This window comes from Equus caballus, chromosome 19 (genome assembly GCF_041296265.1).
Source record: "Equus caballus isolate H_3958 breed thoroughbred chromosome 19, TB-T2T, whole genome shotgun sequence".
NCBI lineage: Eukaryota > Metazoa > Chordata > Mammalia > Perissodactyla > Equidae > Equus > Equus caballus.
In genome coordinates, this window is record NC_091702.1 from 19,185,503 (window position 1) to 19,207,085 (window position 21,583).

Below are 21,583 nucleotides of genomic sequence, written 5' to 3' on the forward strand. Positions count from 1 at the left end.
GCAGAAGCCCCCACCTTAAATATCATATCCAGCTAAAGACAAAGGAGGATGTTGGGGGTAGGGGGAGTCAGTTACAGGAGGTTACCAGACAAGCACAATAAACAAATGCAGATTTAAGTCCTTGCCTTCCCCATTGATTAAGAGTTTCTAGAGATAAGGTCATCCCCCCTTCTTCCTGGTAGAGAGGGAGATATCTTTACAGATGGAGAGTTCCTTTACAATGTAAATGTCTCTTACAAAGGGTAAGTAAATTCTACCTTTCAGTTGCTTTCCTGTCTACAACGTAACCAGCGCCAAATAATCATGCCAAAGAGACATATGTTGGGGTGGCCAATTCCAGGCCCCCACACCTTAAACTACAATTTTATGGGCTATATTTTGAAGACATAATAGTCTAAGATTCTTATTCAATTGTTAGCACATTTTCATGTTACCTTTTATTTAAAAAAAACACGTGACAACTTTAGCCTTTAATATTAGACTTAATAATGTTAATATCTCTTTTGGTCATCTAGTCATTGAATGGCTGTTTTAGGTGTCATGAAGGCAAATGCTTATGATATCAACAGTAGGAAGAGGTGACGACTGTGTTGAACTGGAAAGTGTGGGCTGCAAAGTGTGCAGCTACCACTCAGCTCCTGGGGATTGTTGCAGTGTAGCAACAGGGGCCTAATGTGTACATGTATACTAGTTTCGCACTGCTGCTATAAAATATTACTACAGCTTGGTGACCTAACCCAGATTTATTATCTTACAGTTCTAGAGGTGAGAGGTCTGCAATGGGTCTCACTGGGCTAAAATCAAGGCATTGGTGGAGCTGTTTCCTTCTGGAGGCCCTAGGGGAGCATCTGTTGCCTTACTGTCACCAACTGGTTGCCCCAGGAACTCAAGGGTGGATTTGGAAGCATTTAACTGTTTGTCCAAATTATTCTTTTTCTTTTTGTTATGTTAAGGAGATGCTATCACCAACCCCCTGAACCAGACCAAGCCTCAGCACAAGAGCTACCCTATAACCTTTGCCTTATTTTTAATGCTAGGATCTCTCCAGGAGGAGTTTAGGCCTTACTGCGGTAATGTGCAGTGTATATGGAAGCGTGTTTTCAAACTGAGTCTGCACAAGTGGATACTCACCTCTCCCTTTTGAATATTCATTCCCCATCCGAAATAAAAGGTCCCTGCTTCCTTTTGTTCCAGGAGGTGGTGACTTTGGAAATGATTCTGCATAGTTCCTATTTGCCGCAAATATACCTTACTTTGTGAGACGACTACTGCTGGTGGAGAGTCTGATTGAACTCACCAGGAAGGAACCCACTTTGGTTCAGTAATGTCACTTTTCCATCTTCTAGAGGCTGTCTGCATTCCTTGGATCCTGGTCCCCTTACCATCTTCAAAGTCAGCAATGGCAAGTCAAATCTTTCTCACCCTGCATCACTCTGACACTGATTTCTTTTGTCTCCATTTTCTGCATTTAAAGGACCCTTGTGACTATGTTGGGCTCACCTGGATAATCCAGGATAATCTATTTTAGTATAAATTTATTAACAATCTTAATACCATCTGTAATCTTAATTCCTTCTTGCCATGTAATGTAACATATTCACAGGTTCTGGGGATGAGGGCATGGATATTTTTTGGGGGGGGCAATTATTCTGCTTATTACAGAATTATTTCCATTTTTAAAAGAACCTGGAAATTTTTAGGTGAAATATCTGGGTATTTAAATGTTTTAAACTAATTATAATTTTTTAACTCTATGAGATAACATAGCCTCTCAGTAGGTTCATTTTGGCCTACAGGCTGCCTATTTACAACCACTGGTCTATTGCACGCCTGACTAGGCAAAGCATCCTGTCTCTGTTACTCAGGGGTTTTCAATCTAATTGAGGAAGTAAACATTTAAGAATGTCTGTAAAGCAATATGTGAACAACAGTACAGGGAACACTATGTAGGGGCTTAGGGAATGATTATTATAGGGTCAAGCAGATAGATCTTGAAATAAATATGATGGATCTGGATGGGCAAACAGAAATTTAAAACGTATTATGATTAGGTAGAACGAGACTATCAGCAGCAGGGATAGGAAAGAACAGGTGTATATTGACACACCAAGAAGCTGGGCCTGCTGGAGTAGGAGGGACCAGACTGGAGATAGATTATATGATAGAGTAGCCCAGCTAATACACAGCTTCAAGATTTTCTTTGGAGTCTGACTTTATTTTGAGATGTAATAAGTTATAGTTTTGGGTTCTTGAGTCAGAGAAACAGATGGATATAATAACTGGATAAGGAAGTTATTTTGAGAGTTATCATAACAGAAATGAAAGCATGAAGACCAGAAAGATGAGTATTGTTATCCAGGTGTGTAATAATGAGAAGGTAGAGTGTTCAGTGTGGGGTGAAAAAAGTCTGCAAGACACTGCAAAGAAAGGGTCAGCATGCCTTGATGGATCACCTGCCCTGTGGAGCTAATGAGACAAAGGAAATGATAAGATTTCAAGTGTGGGCACTAGAAACACAGTGGAATCATGGGCTGAGGTGTATAGATTTGGGTAATTAAAACCACTGAATTAGATGCATTTTTTTCCTAAGGGAAATGAGCTTGTGGCGAAGGATCAAGCTTTAAAAGATGCCTATATTAGAGTAGTGGGGGAAAGGTGAGGGAGTAGAAGGAGAAGGAAGAGCAGAACCATCATAACACGGTGTCTAAACACCCAAGGGAGGAAGGATAGAAAGTTTTAGGATAGGAAAAGAAAAGATTCCACAATAGGGGCCAGCCCTGTGGCCTAGTGGTTAAGTTAAGTTCATGCACTCTGCTTCTGTGGCCGAGGGTTTGGCCAGTTCAGATCCTGGGTATAGACATGGCACTGCTCATCAAGCCATGCTGAGGTGGTGACCCACATAGCACAGCCAGAAGGACCTACAAGTGGAATACACAACTATGTACTGGGGAATTTGGGGAGAAGAAGAAGAAGAAAAAAAGAGACATTGGCAACAGATGTTAGCTCATATGCCAATCTTTAAACAAAAAAAAAAAAAGGAGGCTAGGCCAGCGTAGCTTAAAAAAAAAAGATTCCACAATATCAAATACAACTTTTTGCAGTGTGAAAATTGTTTGGCTGATAGGGAAGTTGAATGAGCAAGGTAAAGAACTTGTTCAAAAGACTTTGCAATGGAATTTGAGGCAGAAATGAAATGCTCGTTAAGGGTGAGAAGATGAATTCCCATTTGTTAGTCTTGAAGTGGCTACAAGATAGAAAAAGACCAGTAGAAGAGTGGGCAGCAGTGTTCCTGAGGAGGTAGGTGTGGTAGACGTTTGAAGTGTCTGCCAGATCACAGCTTCTTCTAGGAGATGTGCTTATCCTACCTCAGTGAGCCCAGGAGACACTTTTCTGCTCTATGACCTCATTCAATTGGCTACAACAGAGTTTTAGAGAAAGGAAATGGGCACCTGATTTAAGCTGGGTCACCAGAATCTCTTTTCTAGAAATTTGTCACTAAGCCTGAGAAATGTGTCATTTATTTTTGTGGGTGACATGAGAAGAGGACATGTAAACTCAGGTTGTGAATGTGCATTTAACCATCACAGCATATACATCACAGCAGTGAGAATCAGCAAGACATGGGGGATGGGGAGAGAAAGCAAGAGAGGCAGAGAGTGAGGACAGAGAGGCAGAAAGGGGAAGAAGGAGGCAGACACTGCCTACATTTTGCTGGCTCTCCTGTTCCTGCTTCGAGCTCCTTCTGAGATTTTCACTCTTCTCTTAGATTTTTGTGCTTATCTCATATCTTTCCCAGACATTCTCTTCTTTACTTAAACTAGGTAGAAGTGATTATATTACTTTCAACCAAAAGAGCCATGAATAACACACTAGGAAAAGTTAAATCTAGAACATTGGCTGACATTTTGACGACTCCTCTTCCTCAGGTAATAGGGAAGTGGAGAGAATTGGTATAATGAACGATCTGGGAAACCAGAAAACCGAAAGAGGTACTTTATGAGCCTCATATTCTTCACCCTATGATTAGTTCAAGCATCAGTTTAAAGGACATATCTTCTGAGAAGCCTTCTTTAAACCATTACTCTAGGTAGGGTACCACTTCAGTAAGATTCCCGCTCCATAAGAATGTCCCCTGTCATGGCATTTACTATACTGTATTTAAGTTGTGGGTGTACTTGTCTGTAATAGCCTCTAGATTTTACACTCTATGGAGTTGGAGACCATGTATAATTGTTGAAAGAATAGTTCACGTCTTCCCAGTGGAGACCAATACTTGTCCATTTTGCACAGTGTAAGTAAAGCCTCATCCCACTGAAATGGCTGTTTCCTGAAATGTTGAGAGGAGAAATTTAGAGTTGTTTCATCCATCATCATGAAAGCATGCCTGAAGATTGTAAAAATGTTTTTAATTTCTTATTATAATTATGAAGTGTTTAAAATAATTTATTTAGTGATTTATTTTGGAAAGTTGTTGATTTCTTTAACTGTTAATAATAATTACTTTCAAAAGCAATCTTGAAAGGTTATGTGATAATTTCAGGGGTCTAGATGTTCTAAATACAAGTATGGAAGGAAAGGAAAGAGACAGAAGGTTCCTGATGTTTTGTGATTTGTTTTGGCGGAAATTTTTTTGAGTAGTATAATGTGGTGTTAGCGGAAATGTGATGATAAAATCAAGGGAGGAAACACAGGAATCTCATAAAATGAGTTGGGCCCTTGATTAGTCTACACTCGTAGTTTCTCGCTTTTGCAAGCTTTGGATAGAGAAGGCTTTCCAAGCAGGTCTTTAAGCCCATTGTTGCCACAAGCGATGCTCACCCTTCTAATGACCTCAAAGTAAAGAAAGTGGCATGTAACTCTTCTTCGTAATAAAGCTAGAGACTTTGATAGTAAGAAGAAAGTATAATCGTGACGTTACTATAGACATAGTTCAGGTCTAGCACAGATTATTTTGGACTTTTAAGGGGTAAAAGAGATGGTAAGCTTAACCATTATATCCAAGGCTTGATTGCTGTAGACTCACGCTACAGGCCTATGACAAATTTGCCATCCCATGAGAACTAATTTTAGCAGCATTAACTGGTGTGTTGAAAAGAGTTTTGAAGATGCAAAGTGTTTCTGAAAATAAGAACACATTTATTCATTCATACTCATACCTTGCTTTACCCTGTACTGAAAACCAGCCAATATATACAGGAGAGACCCTCCTCTTCTCTCCCACCACGTCATTCATGTCAGTGTTGGCAGGTGTCAGATTGTCAGTCCTTCTTGGTCTTCCTGCACGCGCTCGAGCTATCTGAATCAATTTTTTTTTTCCCTCATTGAAACCCATTCCATCATCTTCTGAACATATTGATCTTCAGTCATGCACATACTCATCATACTCTTCATGGTGTTTCTGCCTGCAGGCCTCTCCTTCTCATTATTTCTATATTGGTCACTCTGTCCTCACAGCTGATGCCAATCACGCTTCTTACAAGTGCATTTCAAAGGCATTGAGCCTCTGGTGTTTCACTCACAGGAAAATAACACTGAATCTCTCTTTTGTACCTGTCGTTTGGATTCACTTAGCTGATTTAGTTTGACTGCTAGTCAAAAATTTTAAGAGCTTTTATAGAAGTACATACATTTTCAACACTTCCCCATATTCCCTTTTCACCCTATACACAAGTGAAAAGAGAAGAGTTTCATGTAACGAGCACAGAGAACAATTGTTCCACACAGAAAAGAAAGGATCGATATTAATCATGACCTCCAGTCATACTACCTTTGGCTATGATCATCTCAGATCTTCTATCTGAGAGGGGCCCAGCTGGCTGCATTTTTTAAATAGAGGACCCTGTGGGAGAGCCAACAGGGGGTCAGAAGCACTTCTAGTGATTCTGTTTGTGGCATGACTCTGGCAGTTCTGCGACTCTGACTTTCTCAAGATTATGTATGCTCACTGGATTCCTAGCAGAAAATTTCACAAGATTGTTACTAGTCTACTGTGGTCAGTCTAGATTGATCCTACCTCACCTATTGGATAGATTCTTTAAGACATTTGATCCAAGTAGATTCAATAAAAAAATAATAACAATAGTTAAACCAGATTGAAATGTTTTGAAATGCCAGCTGCTGTGCAGCCTGCTGATATTATTAAATTCTCAATAATGTAAATTGGCTTCTAGCCACATATTACAAGTGGCTTAGAAACATTAAGCTCATATTTATATTTTGATATGCACTTTGCCTTAGTCCATTCAGGCTGCTATAACAAAATACTACAGACTAGATGGCTTATAACAATATTTATTTCACACAGTCCTGGCAGCCTGGAAGTCCAAGATCAGGGTACCAGCATGGTCAAGTTCTGGTGAAGGCCCTCTTCCAGGTTGCAGACTGCCGACCTCTCACTATGTCCTCATATGGTGGAAGGGGCTGTGGAGCTCTGTGAGGCCTCTTTTATAAGAGTGAGAATCCAATTCATGAGGGCTCTGCCCTCATAACCTGATCACCTCCCAAAGGGCCCACCTCCTGATACCATCACCTTGGGCATTAGGTTTTCAACATATGAATTTTGGGGAGGCACAAACATTCAGACCATAGCACACATTTTTCACATTTTAACATCTCTAAAATTGGGTTGCACCTTACTATCGATGTATTTTATGAAGATCACTGGCAGTTTTGCTTCATTTTTTTGAGTAGCACATAAAATACTAGTATATCTTACGTTCATTGGTGGTTTCAATTTTACGAAATATGGCACCTTGTCCAAAATCATCCAGTTACTATGTGGTAACGCAGACTGTAAATCCCATGCTATGCTCTCAAACGTTAGACTTCCAAGAAAGGAAAACTGGGAACTAGTTGGAGGCATTCCAGCTGATTAGAAGTAGGATGTTCTTTTTGAAGTTGTGACATTCTTTCCCCTGCGAGAGTTGACATTGATAAACGACTTGTGAAGACCTTTATTAGCCTGGCCTCAGTTTTCATGGAGAGCAATTCTGCAGGTTAAAGGAAGCTATCTCAGTGGGCCATTAGGAGAGGGTAACCTTGGAATCTCCTTTCAGTTTTCCCTCTTTCTGATTCTGATATTTGATATGAGGATAAGGAGAGGAACTTTGAATCTCTTTGTTTTTAGAATCTCATATGCTCTGGAATTTTTCTTTACTCTCTTCTGCAGTCCTGAGCAGTCCTTGAATAGACAGGCTATCCTCCCAGGCTTCATAACCTAATTAATCAAAGACAAGGGCAGCCATCTCTGCTTAGGGACTGATAGTTTTCTGTTACACGTTAGGAAATGTGTCTCAGAAGGCATTTATCTTTCTTTACTTGCTGTTCACATCGAAGAGTGAGAGAGTGGGAAAAGCAATAAATGGTTTCTCCTCTTCCGAGTGTTTCAGCATTCTTTGTATGGCTTCTCATGTTCCCCTGCCTCCTGTTTTAGTCACACTTCAGAGTGTCTGCCAGTCTGTTTTAGAGACAGTTTATTGGCTGTGATGCTGAGAAACATGCAACTTATGTTCTTAACTTTTTTCCTGAAGTATTTTCCTTTCCAAACTAATACCACAAATGGCAACCATTTTAAAAGTGGGAACTTGTCAAGAGAGGTGGAAAATAATCATCTAATGTCAGACTTCCGTGATAGGATGTTAATGAAATATTTTGGTATGCTGAAACCTCAATGTAACACTGGCCTGGGAAGTGAAACTGTCTTGTAATGAGTATCTTCAAGTCACAAAAACTCTTGAAACATTTCCAGAGATTGTTGGAGTTCTGTAATACCAAATTTCATCTCGGGGTAAGTCGTATGAAAATTCCAAATATTTAACACCCTCTCTTATCAAAGATCAATCTCACTTCAGTTGTAACATCAAACTTTTATTGACCTTTGATAAAGGTAAATGCTAATCTTGGGAATCTTCAGATATTTGGGTCATATGCCACATGATGGATATTCTTAAAACCAGAAATTCAATGCCAAATTCCAATCTTCTAATAACAGCTTTTTAAATCACGAGATTCTTGTTCTATGGCTTGTGGGTTGTTTTAGACTTTTTAAAACCATTACCCCAGCCTTTCCACCTATTCTTTGCCTGGGGATTATTTCTTTTTATCCTGTCTGAAAAAAGATAAAGGTCAAATTCCCACTTGAAAAAAGTTTAGGAGTTTCCAAACAGAAGCTATTTCTTGATTCATCTTCCTCCTGCCTGACTTGTGCTTCCTCGTCGCCTGTCTGCCGTCCAATCAGTGTACGTCAGTCTTGTTTTGTCACCTCTGTTGAGAAATGTGATGGAGTGACTAGTCCAATTTTATGCTATGATCTAACACATCACACATACGTAACTGAAGCAAAATGCTGCAGATAGACTTGCCTGAGTTGGTGCTTCACTAATTTCTCCTGGAGTTGATTAAGCATCACTTCTTCAGAAGCAAGGATAACTAGGGCCAGCTACATAATTTGTGGAGCTAAGTGCAAAAAAACAAAAAACGGAAAGGCCCCACCTGGAAATGAGGAAGTCAATCTCCTTTTTTCACAGTCAGGTGGACAAGTAACTCCCAACGGATTACATCCTCTGGGAGCAGATACCTGGGTGAGCAAGAGTTTCCTGCCATGTGGACCACTGACTACATCATGGTGTTGGCAGCCCACCTGAGCACTATACTTGACCTGCCTCCCTGTGCCCACACCCAGGCTCCCTACCAGAGTCCAGCCCAATTGTCCCTGCCCTAGGCAAAGAGTAGCCTATAGTGGGGAAGGGGCAAGGCTGGGAGGAAGAGGTGAGAACTTGTCCAGGGGTGGCAGGACACTGTGAGTCAGGGCTCCAAGCTTCAGGTGACTGCTCCATTGGCCCACTGGACTTCACTTACAAAGCACAAACTCAAAGACAAAATGATTAAGAATTTCAAGATGGCGACCACAGAGCATTAAAACCATTTGCAAATGCCCTTGAAGCCTTCCCTGAAAGATAACCCTTCCTTCTGTTGTAAACTACTTGTTTCAGTTACTATATCTATATTGTTTTTTTTTTTTTTTTTTTTGAGGAAGATTAGCCCTGAGCTAATATCTGCTGCCAATCCTCCTCTTTTTGCTGAGGAAGTCTGGCCCTGAGCTAACATCCGTGCCCATCTTCCTCTACTTTATATGTGGGATGCCTACCACAGCATAGCTTAGCCAAGCGGTACCATGTACACACCCAGGATCCAAACTGGCGAACCCTGGGCCACCGAATCAGAAAGTGCAAACTTAAGTGTTGCACCACCAGGTGGACCCCCAATTTCTATATTTTTTCCTTAATGTTTTGAATATTTATTCACAAACATTTCTCCCACTTAGATCATATGCTAATGAGCAGTATGATGGCAGAAGTATCTTTCTTGGCATTCCTACTGTTATATGTATAGCTGCAGGGCTGCACATGATAGGTTTATTGATTGGACTAGCAAAACAAACGAACAAAAATATGTGACTCAAGGAATTTTACTTAACCCTATCTTCCACTTTATTTAATGCAGGAATAGGACACTTATGTACACTATTTTCTAATATTTGCTTGAGTATTATATTGCTTTTCAGGTTTGAAGGTCCAGAAAGAGTATAAGGAGGTTGCTTATTTTCATCTGAGGGTTGGACCATGCTGTAAGTCAGTGGTTTTCAACTCTGGCTGCAGACTGTAATCACCTGGATATCATTTTATAAACACTTATGCTTGAGCCTGTCACTCAGAGATTCTGATTTAATTGACTGGGAGGTGGGAGCCTGGTCATTATTGCTTTTCAAAAGCTCAGAGGATGAAAGGGGAATGTATGGAGGGGTTAAAGCTGGTTGTAGGCTGGGACTGTCAACCAGAGCTCCTACGCAAGCCTCTCTGGGGGGCCTGGCAGCTGGGTTCTGAGAGCGTCTCCCACGAGCATGTGTTAGGAGGCCCAGGTAGAAGCTGCTGGGCTTCCTGTGACCTAGCCTCAGAAATCTCAGTGCATTACTTCTGTCTCATTCTGTTTGACAAGCGAGTCACTAAGGCCAACCCAGATAGAAGAGAAGAATTAGACTCCACCTCTTGTTGGTGGAGTGTCAAGATCACATTTGAGAAGAGCATGTGGGATATAAAATGGCATTGCAGTTATCTTTGGAAATACAGTCTGCTGCCGAAGCCCTGGACCCTTTAAAATCATTGTAGGCAGAACTGCAATATAAAAAAAAATCAAGAAAATAGCCCGAGGTGTGATTTGTTCCCCATTTGTTTTTTAACTCACAAGCTAGGCTTTTAGCAGTTACCAACCTGTGATTCCTAACTCAGTAAAAATTCTGCTCATTTTTTAAAATGTTTGTGATGATAAAAGTACATTGCTGAATTTAAAAGAATATTAAGGCAATGATAAATTAAATGGAAAGGCCATTTATACTACATTTTTCTTCCCAGCCCCTCTTCAATAAAGGCAATGTATAAAATCTAGGATTTGGAAGGACAATCAATCCAGCTCTCTAATTTTATATCTGTATATTCAAAAAAGCAAAAAACTTGAAAAGCCTAAATTTTGCCACATCTTACCTTGGCACTACCTCTTGGTATCTATCACCTCAGTTAAGATACTCATTAATCCTCTTCATCTTGACTCAACCAGCCACCAGGTCTAGATGGTAACAGGTGTTCACCCACAACTGTCTGCCTTTAGGTCTTTCCTGGGTATGGTAATGTTCTGGAACTTTGGAAGGCAGCTCTGCTCACCACTATACCACCAAAACCAGATTGTTCTGGAACTTTGCAGAGGAAGACATTTAGGTTCAGTCTGTAGAAGCACAATTGTTGATGTTATGAATGTTCAACCAAAATTAGAGAACAGTAGCATAAAGTTTTCTCATTCAGCATATTTATAATATCCATCGAGCAACCTGAACTTATTTAGGCAAACTAAACTGAGTGTACAGTATGCATAATATATAGGTATTTTATGTGACTCTAAGGAGCATTCATCTTTGGTGAGAGCATACTCAGCAGCACTAAATGCCGGCTACAGAAACATCTGTGCATTTGTTGTATCCTAGGTAAATTTACACTTATGCCAAATTTTCTTTCCAAGAACTATGAGCTATAATTAGTAGCACTATCCTTGGAATAGATCACTAGGCTAGGCCTGAGGTATAAACTGGTGCATTCATTTCATGGGCAAAGACTGAGCCACAGGAGAGAATCATAAAATTATCTGTACTACAAGCAGTGAGAATTACTAATACAGTTCAGGGGTCTTAGTCTTTTATGATCATTTTGAGCTTTTTTTTCCCCCCCAACTGAGGGCCTCCTTGTATGCTTCCACATGGTCTTTTTCTTGCCTTCTTTTTGGTGATGAACACCAGCCCTGAGCTAACCCATTGCCAATCTTCCTCTTTTTGCCCGAGGAAGAGTGTCACTGAGCTAACATCTGTGGCAATCTTCCTCCATTTTGTATGTGGGATGCAGCCACAGCATGGCTGGATGAGCAATGCATAGGTCCACACCTGGGATCCAAACCCACAAACCTTGGGCGGCCAAAGTGGAGCATGCGAACTTAACCACTGCACCACTGGGCTAGCTCCTTCTTGCCTTTTTTAAAAGAAGTAAGCAATTAATACTCTTCACCCTTCCTTCATCTTGACATCCCTTTGGCTTTTTACAATGCAGGAATGAACACCCTTCTACTCTTCACTTATCAGTGTGTCCCTAAGTGAAGGGCCACCTCCTTCTATACCACCTGGAATACTCACAAAAAATGTAAGTACTTGGACCTACTCCACATCTATGGAAAGAGTAAGATGCCCACAAATCTGCATTCCAACAGGTTTCCTGGTGATTCTTATTCACAAGAATTTTTGAGATTCACTGCCTTAGATACTTGCTACTTAAAGTACAGTCCTAGGGCCAGTTGCAGGGGCATCCCCAGGGAGCTTGCTAGAAATTAAGAATCCCAGGCTCCACCTCACACCTACTGAATCAGAATCTGCATTTTAGCAACATGCCCCAATAAATGATATGAACTTAAAGTCTGAGAAGCACTGGTGTGGAGGGTTCAGTCCAAATTCCTAAGCATGCCAAACACGGCTCAACACAATAGTTACTACCTGTGTCTCCAGCTCCTCCTTCTGCCCTTCCCCTGATGTGCACACTCCACTTAAGTTATTCTGAACTAGGAAGATGAGCTTTTTAAAATTGCAGATATTCTACCATTTTTGAGATACAAAAATAGCAATTTTCGATGATTCAATATAAATATATACTTGCGGTTCTTTGTATAACGGTTTCTGTTTCATGATTCCTTGCCTTTGGACATGTTGAACTTCTGCAACAATGACCTCTTTTCCCACTTGGTGAATTGTCATTCATTCTTGAAGATAGCCCTTCTATAAAGCTTGACTTATATCTGTCTGATATATCATCTGAGATCCTGACAGTTTTTGTCTGCCTATTGCCCATTTGAATGGCTAGAATATATAGGGTGTTCAATTAATATTTGTTATATGAATGGCTGAATAAATGAATATTTCGCATGTTTTCTCACTATCTTCTCCAACATCACAAATCCACTGCCAGTGATGGAGGTTTTTATTATAGTTTTCTTTAAAACAGCTAATATCAAAAGAAAACAGAGTAGAAATGTATTTTCTAATTTTCAACCTAAGTAAAAGTGATATAAGTATAGTTTGCATCATGCAAAATACAGTCCCTAGAAAGTCGTGACTAATCATGGTGTTAGTCAACCAAAGGATGCCTTTAAGGGAAATGCTCATCTTTCTGAGATTTTAACCTCTCAGTGTATTCTTTTTATAAAGTGTTGCCTCTTAAGTTGGTAATAGTCGCCTTTCAATTTACCAATTTTGTAATCGTGTTTTGTTGCTACCTCTACTGATATGGGAGTGGGTTGGCAGGGCACCTCTGATTTTATTCCAGAAGAAATGGGAAACTAGAGAATATCTTTACATCTCGAGTTTTCCTGCTGTGATGTGACTATGACAAAGAACACAGCTTGGATCAGTTTCAGCTTGGCTCGAGAATATGTTCTTCACAGATGCTCTTTGACTTTGGCAATGTTATCTTGTGATTTAAGGATTTTCCTTTTGGTTGGCAGGTTTTTCTTCAGATGAATGTATCCTTGATGAAAATGAGATCTTAATAAAACTTGAACTCAGACACTGCAAAATCACACATATACTCTATTTATGAAAAAAAAAATGAAGAGAAATTTTCACTTTACACCAACTACTAACAGATAAACTTCCCCAGATTGCTTGCCCAGAGATTATCTGAACAGTTCTGATTATCCATTTCAATAAAGAATATTCTCCTTTATTATTTTTTCCTGCTTGCAAAAGTTGTACTTATTACGATAAATATAAGTTCTTTGGAACTATAGTAACTAGTTCAAGTCCATGGTAATAATCATTGTTAACATTTTAGCATATATTCTTCCAGACTTATTTTTCTGTAGATGCTATGATATATATGTTATGATCCTTAAAAAGCATGACTCATTGGATCTAAAATGCACTTGAAGGGACCTATCTGTTTCTAGTCCACAACCGTGAAGCATTTTTGATGTAGTCGGTCATGCTATATATGGGCCATAGTCCTTGAAAGCAAGGGATACACTTTTTTCTCTTTGTGTTTTGCATGTATATAAACATTATAAATATTTTATTAATATACTTTCAGCAGTGAAATATTAGAAATGAATATTGTGTTAAATGAAGTTATGACTACACAGTTTCATTTAACTCTATGTTTATGTCTTTTTCTAGAATGTTACAAAGTTGTAATATTCTTTTTCATGAGCAAATGATAGCAGGATTTTGTGAAAACTGATTGTTAGTTATTTTTCTTACCTACCAGGGAACATTTTCTAAATTGAAAGCCCTAATTTGCTTTAGGATTCTTTGAGCTATATTGTTTCTGAGGGAAAAATGGAAACTAATGGTCACATTATTGTGGTTTTTGTTAAGTAGGAAATTATGAGTTAGTACTTTATCATTCTCATATTTTGAATTTCGCTCTTTCAATTTGAGAATAAGCTAATGTCTAGTGAAGTGTTGGTGTTGTCCAATTTTTTAAGAGTTAGTATTCTGGTTGCTTAAATTGCCATCATTATTTAGAAATTATCACAAGTGAAAATCCTTGATCTCCATTTTTTTTTTCAAGATATGTGTGACTTTCAGAAAATATACTAAACCTACTTACACATGCACACTCTCATATACACACATATTCACTTAGAGATATTGGAAACATATTCAAATTCAGGGTCAAGGCCTAAAATTTCAATTGATTAAACTTAATGAGGATAAGGCATTTGAGATACTTGAATAGAGGATGCTATTCATAGTTCCAATGATTATATGATAATTATAAAAAGTGGACCCAATGACCTTTACTCTGTGAAATTCTCTAAAGAAGGAGAAAATCAAGTTATTATCCTAGTATGCTATTGTTCTTGACGATGACTCCTAAAATGGACTTTTCATAATAATTACCTTGGAAAACTATTGAAATGATTCATCAGTAGCTTTGGGCTAGATTTAAGGTTTGAATCAAGGTCAGGAATAAGACCTCTTTGCTCAACAAGAATATTACCTTTGTGACTGAAATCTGAAAGGACACACACTAAGTATTTTTACTTGATTTCTCTGGTGAATAGGAGATTCTTTGTGTTTTTATTTCCTTCTATCTTTTTAAGAAACTGAAATGGAACTATTTTACCCTCTCCCTAGGACTGTATGATCTATATTCTGAAGTGTAAGAGGCAAAATTCACCTATGTTTTGGTGCCTTGAGTGTTGAAGAAATTGGATTTTTTAAAAATGCAGTATATTCCTTCATTGGGAGATTCATTCATATGTACCTTTAAGTCTTTAATTATCTTAAATGTTTGCTCAATTTATGAAAATAGGAAGAAAATATATTTATTAAGCTGATTACTTTGCAGCAGTGAAGCCGGGCTTTGCAGTATTCTTCTTGAGGTTGAATTGTTATAGCTATGATGACCCTCTGCTCAATAGGTGCAATGAACCCTTGGCATCTTTGAGTCATCTGGAGATTGGAGACGAGTCATCTGGAGATTGGAGACCAGTCCAACATGGAGTGTTTTCTTGATGTCTTGATATCTACCATGGAAAAAGGGTGTGGTTCTTAAACTCAATAACCACATATACCATGCACTTAAATAGGTTTCTTGCCCTTATGGGACTTTTGGTCTGCAGAATTGCAAATTTGGGGGTTAGGGTTTATGAAGGAAAAGAACAGGATGCTATGAGAGAAAATAATGTTAGTGGGAGTGAGGGGTATTTTACTTTGATTACAGGTGTTACGGAAGAATTTTTGAGCAGGTGTTTTCATAGATTGGTTTCCTGGGAAAGAGACTCTGAGATTTGAGATGAAGAGGTTGATTGGGGAGTACTTTTGAGGATGACATGATGAGGGATGAGGAAAGTAGAATTGGGCAGAGGTTGAACGGTAGTGCAGTTGCAACAGAGGCTTAGCTAATCCTATGGAGAGTTCTGGAGCTGAGATGGTCCTTCAGAGTTGTCCCTGCCTTGAAGCAAGGAGGCCTGGCTTGGCCTTTATATGCCCCTCCCCCAACCCCCACCTACACACACACACACACACACACACACACACACACACACACACACACCTCTTACTAGGCATTGAGTATGGGCTGCCCCTCAAGAGAGCATGACCTCAGGCAAGGTTGTTCTCCTCAAATGAGGATAATGCCTGGTTAGGAGCTCAGCTGAGAGCCCTCAGTCACTGAGACTCCCAACAGCACAGGGACAAGCACCTCAGTTCTAAAGAGGAATCTAGACAGCACACCAGAGCATCCACTATAACTATAACTAATACCTGAGGAATGAGAAAGCCACAGACAAGTGAAAATGGAAGGGAAGGGCTTTCCAGACAGATAAAGCATCATGGGCAAAGGTCCTGAAATGGCAAAAAGCTTGAGTTATTGAAGTAACTAAGAGTATCAGTGGGACTACTGTTATTACTGTAGTATGGAGAATGGGTTTGTTAGAAATATGAATAAAAGTCAGGACATTGCAAGGATTCAAGGAAAATGAAATTGTGGCTTAGACACTATGGTAACAATATATATGAAGAAAAGCATATATTTTCAAAATATATTTGAAGGTAGAATCAACAGTGATGGATTGGGTGGCAGTAGAGTGAATGAGGAGAGGTGAAGAATATTCTCCACATTTTTGGCTTGAGCAGCTAAGTGAATGGTGGTACAGTTTACTAAAATGGAGAATATTGGGGAGGAACAGATTTCTGAAGCCTATTATAAAAGAGTGCTTTGATTGAGTTAATATAAATAAAAATGCAATAAACCACACTTCTACTGGAACATTTTACAACTCTATGGCTCTCCTTCCCATTGATAAACCATTTCCTGAAAAACAGCAGAGTCATTACTGAGAACTATGAGAGAAGCAACATGACAATCTAGATTTTCTATCAATTCTGAAATGTTTATCCTTTGAAGTTTCACTATATTCTATAGCACCTGTATAAGATAAGACCAACATCAAAATTCCAGATGGTTCTGGATACTCGGCATGGATATCTTGGCACAGAGCATATCACTTTGGACATCCATCATGCAAAACATCCGTATTCATTCGATCACTTGTCCAACTCTATTTTTTTGTACTTACAGTGTGCCAGAGACTGTCCAAAGAGCTGAAGGATACAGGTCTTAACATGACAGAAAACAGCCCTGAGCTCCTATGAAGCTTACAGTCTTGTCGAGAGAAAAAGACAATAAGTTAGTGCATAGGTAACTAAATAAGGCCATTTCAGATAGTGATTGATATTAAAAAATAAAAAGAGCAATGTGGTGTGATGGTGGGTGCAATGAGGGGTGCAGCATTCAGCAGAGCAGACATGGAAGGCCTCTCTGAGGAGGTGACAGGCAAGTTGAGGACTGAACTATAAGATGGAGCCTTTATTCGAAGATCTCGGAGAGGATCTTTCAGGGCAAAGGGAAGAGAAAATTCAACTACCTGATGAGGGAACAAGCTGAGTGCACCCTAGAAGCAGAAGGAAGACCAGTTTATGCTGAAGCATAGTAGGTGGCAAGAAACACCAGGAAATGAAATTAGAGAGGTAGACTGGACATGTCCTGGAAGCCATGGAAAGAGTTTTGTCATTCAAAGAGCACTGGGTAGCCAGTGAAAAATTTAAGCAGTTGAGTGACCTAATCTGATTTCTGTTTTCAAAAGATCTTTTGACTGGTGTGGAGAATGAATTTTAAAGTGAATGTGGGTGAAGCAGGAGGAAGCTATTTGGGAGGCTCTGGCAGTTGGCAGGAACAATATGATTTTGGCTTGGACTAAGTTGGTAGTAGTATAGATGGAGAGAGGAATGATTTGAAATGCATTTTGGAGGTAAATCTAATGAATGAATGAGTGTTGCTGATAGCTGGGACTTGGAAGTAAGAGAAAAGGTCGCTCCTCAATTTTTAACTTGAGCACAAGTGGGTGGGGGATGCTGGTAGAGTGTAATAAGAAATGGAAGTCTCTGGAAAGAATGGTTTTGCAAAAAGTTCTTTTATGGAGATGTCAAGGGTGATATTGGGTTTGTCTGGAGTTGAAGGAAAGAAGTTTGAGTTGAAGTTATAAATATAGGAATCTTCAATGGATAGATATTAATTGATGCCATGGGACTGGATGGCATCACAATAAATAAAAGTAGATAGAACAGAGCCCAGGAGCAAGCCCAGGAATAGCCTGACATCTGAAGGTCTGGAAGAAGAGGAGAGTCCAGAAAGACCACCTGTACTTTCTCCCGCCTTGGTGTAGGTATGTCTAGAAATGACTTTTCATTAGGCAGTGAGCTAGAAGGAAAACCAGAAGAGTTCACTGTCACAGAAACCAAGAGGAAAAAAAAGTTTCAACAGAGGGAAGACTGTCAAGGTATTGGCTCCTACTGAACAGTGAGGTCTGGTAATATGAAAGTCCCTGGTAGGCTTGGTGAAAGAGGCTCAGTGGAGGGAAGGGAACTGAAACCTCATGGCAGAAGAGTGAAGGGAGGCAATGAAATGCCAGTAGACCACTCATGATGGGTTTTACTGAGAAAGTGGAGCAGAGAAGGGCAGTGGTCAACAAGGAAGCATGAGAAGACAAGAAATGGGTTTCTAAAGAAGAGGCTGTAGAGCAGTTTGTATGCTAGTGGAAACACTCCGGCTGAAAGCGGAAGACATGTTGATGCAGGATTGAGAGGGAATAATTGCTGGAGTGATGTCCCCCAGAGAGAAGTTGAGGAGAGAACCGGGGCCCGAGTGAAGCACACAGCCCTCCATCTGCGTGGGGGCGGAATGTGTCTTCCACAGAAGGAAGCCAAAGAACGTGGGTACAGAAGCAGAGAGACCGGCAGGGTTAGTGATGAGAAGGAGAAAACCTTCCTGCTCTGATTCATCCACTTGCTCCCCAAGAACTGTGAGGCACTGAGCGTGGCAGGGGTGACTGCACAGGCAGGTGTGTTGGAAGTGTGGATCAGAGGAATACTAAGCCGACAAATCTTGTGTATCTTCTGGGGGAAAGGATGAAGGAAAACATTCTAGGTTATCACCAATTAACCATATGTAATAGATAAGGAAATGGAGAAGATATGGAATGACAGCAGCCTGAAAGAGTGCCTAATGCTGATCATAAAGTGTAAGCAATACATATCATAGTGGTTCCCTCAAGTCTGACTGACGCATTTCCATTGCTCCTTAGCAGAAGTAACTATTTCTAATTGTTGAAAATTATGGACCTGTCCATTATTTTTAGTATTACTTTCTTTTAAGAGAAGTTTCTAAATTTAGTGGGGATATTTTTCACTAATTAGTTTTATTGTGACCTTATTGAAACCAAGAAAATATTTCTTCTTTAGGGAAGAGGGTTTTCAATTTGCCTTCTTCCTCCCGATAAATAAGGGATGAACACTCCTTTCAGAGCCCATGTAAGGTAGCTTATAAAATATCTATTTTTAGGACAATAAAATTCACATAGAATAATCTTGTACCTCTGCATCCTCGACTCATTTTCCCCTTTCAGCTTTGTAGGAAGATCACAACGGGAACCCAACCTATCCATACAAGTGCTTTTGAGACAGATTTTATCATGCTTGACGAAATTCCTGTTCTAGAACGCAGTCTATCATCCTGAGAACAGAGCCTTCTGATGTTACAGGCGCTCAGGCACGGGTTGCACCTTTCTGGATGGCGCTGAGAAGTAGGAAAGAAGGTCAGCTCTGGCTGGAAATAATCACTTGTTCTGCTTTTATTGTTGTTGCTTGTTTGTTTAATATCTGACAGGCAGAAAACCAAACCTGGGTTTTGTGATAAATAGAGGGAAAAAAGTTACCTGCCAAAAATTTCTACCACCCACAAATATTGTGTGTGTGCACGTATGTGTGTTTGCATGTGTGTAAGCAGGGATGTATGTCCCTTCCCCCTTGATGTCGATCTTCTAAGGGTGACATTTTACTATGAAGCATTATTGCTTTACTCAAAATTATGAGCATTTAATGATTCTGTTTATTTGCATTTTTAACATTCTTAAATTACGGAAAATAACATGAGGGTTTAAAATATTACTTTATCCAATACAAGAATGAAAATGGAAGATGGGGCGTCATTGAAATTAGGTATTGAGGAAGTACAGATTTGGAACAACTTGGTACTTTTTATTTAAGTTTTAAAATATTTTTTGAGAGCTGAGTTATGATTTACAACGTGATGGTAATGGAAGTTTAGCTTTAAGCCAGTCTAACTCTGCAGAAATCTGAAATCTATATCCTCTGGAGAAAATCAGAGGAAAACATCTAAAAAGTTGAAATGGTACCTGGGTACATAGAGTGAAGCGACTATGACCATAAATTTTAAAGATTTGTGGACTGGAGCTAATTTACAAAACATTTCTGAGTCTTCGGTGATCTTATTAAAATGCAGACTCACACGCAGTGAGCTGTAATGATATGCATTTGAGCACCAACTTTGTATGCCTCCGAGTTTGTTATCCTCATCTGCAAAAGGGTTTAAAATATAAAATTCTATTTTTTATTTAACAATTATTTTATGCCTGGGTATTAGAATGTTTGTTATTGGCTAAAACATTTGCTCGTCTTATGTCCACATATGCATACTCTTCGGAGACGTGATACTTTGTGAGTTGAACAAATAAACATGTACCTATTATTAATGTATAGCTGCCAGTGTATATTTATGATACATGATATTTTTCTTTGCTGTTTTAGAATGATTGATTTTTTGTCTCTGTGTAGCTTTTATGGTTAGACTGAGTGATGATTTTCTCTCTCAGAGGTATCAGTGGAAACATTTTTAACTGCCCGAGGCAGTCATATGCCATAGCTGGCACCATATTTAAACTACTTCCCACGTAAGTGCATAATTTTGTCACCTGGTGATAAACAGCAAAGAGCTACAAAAGGAAATTTTGCAAAAATAGTCCTATTTTCACTGAGCTAATGCTGCAACTTAGGCCTTTCAAAGTAGATGATAACATTTGTTTGCAAATTAAATAACTCAGCAAATTTCAGCAAGATTCAGCAAAACTCAGGATGCCATTTCCTAAATATCCAGCCCCATTCTTGTTAGCATAGATGATCAGATATTGTTTGTGACATTTAGTGGCTCCCCAGATATTGAAAACCTTTTAAGTCAAAGAAAAAGCAACACTCTTAATGAAGGGAAGGTCAAAGAAGATAAGAAATTAAACAAAAATGTTAAAAACATGAAATAATTTTTCAAAAAGATATATACCAGAGAAAAAAGGAAGGTGAGAGAGATGATAAATTAATTTGAATTGGTAAATCTTTTCATTTTATATTTCAAGGATTATGTCTAATTTCCTTGTTGCTAAGTGATAAAGCCTCTTAATGAAATAACAGGGATATTTGCTCTCGGGATTAATATGATATCAGTAGTTTACACCCAGGATGATGATTTCCTAAAAAAACAGTCATCTACTTAAAGTGACATTTTAGGAATTACCTAAAAAACTATTTGTAAAGTTCTGTACTTTTGAAATTACTGCGTATTTCTTAACAACTCCCTCCAAATATGTTTCTGTTCCAAAAAGAAAAAATATGAAAACATTTATAGTCACACTGTGCCAAACCACCATGCTTTCTCCATGCTGTCTTCACTAAGGTACCTACGGCCTGCTGCCGGGCCTTTCCTGACCTTTCTGTCACTATTCAATCTTCCCTATTTTGGGTCCCGTTTTTTAGATTCCCTACTTTCTTCTTATTAATTTTTGCTTCTTATGTAAAACGATGCCCTTGTCTAATGGATATTTCTCTCTTTGAAAAGAACACAGTTCAGGGCATCAGCGGACGTGTTTGTCACGATGGAAGCGGGCGGAATGATTTGCGGCGGCGTTTCCCCTCTGTCCTTGCCAAATTACGCTGGGGTGGAATCTGCTACTTTTGCTCGTGCAGCTTGACCCTACATCTCTCTACAGAGAATTGAACTGTCAGCCTTAGAAATAACAGAATAATTTAGGTGATGAGGTTTTATTTTTTTCTTCTAGGAGGATCATACTAAAACCATAGTACTTTATATAG

General features: G+C 39.2%; 1 protein-coding gene across 1 annotated transcript in view; it reads left to right on the top strand.

Annotated features, from left to right (window-relative positions):
- The window catches only part of EGFEM1 (EGF like and EMI domain containing 1), a 453,091-nt gene that overhangs the window by 157,990 nt on the left and 273,518 nt on the right, over positions 1 to 21,583 (top strand). The window lies entirely within an intron of this gene.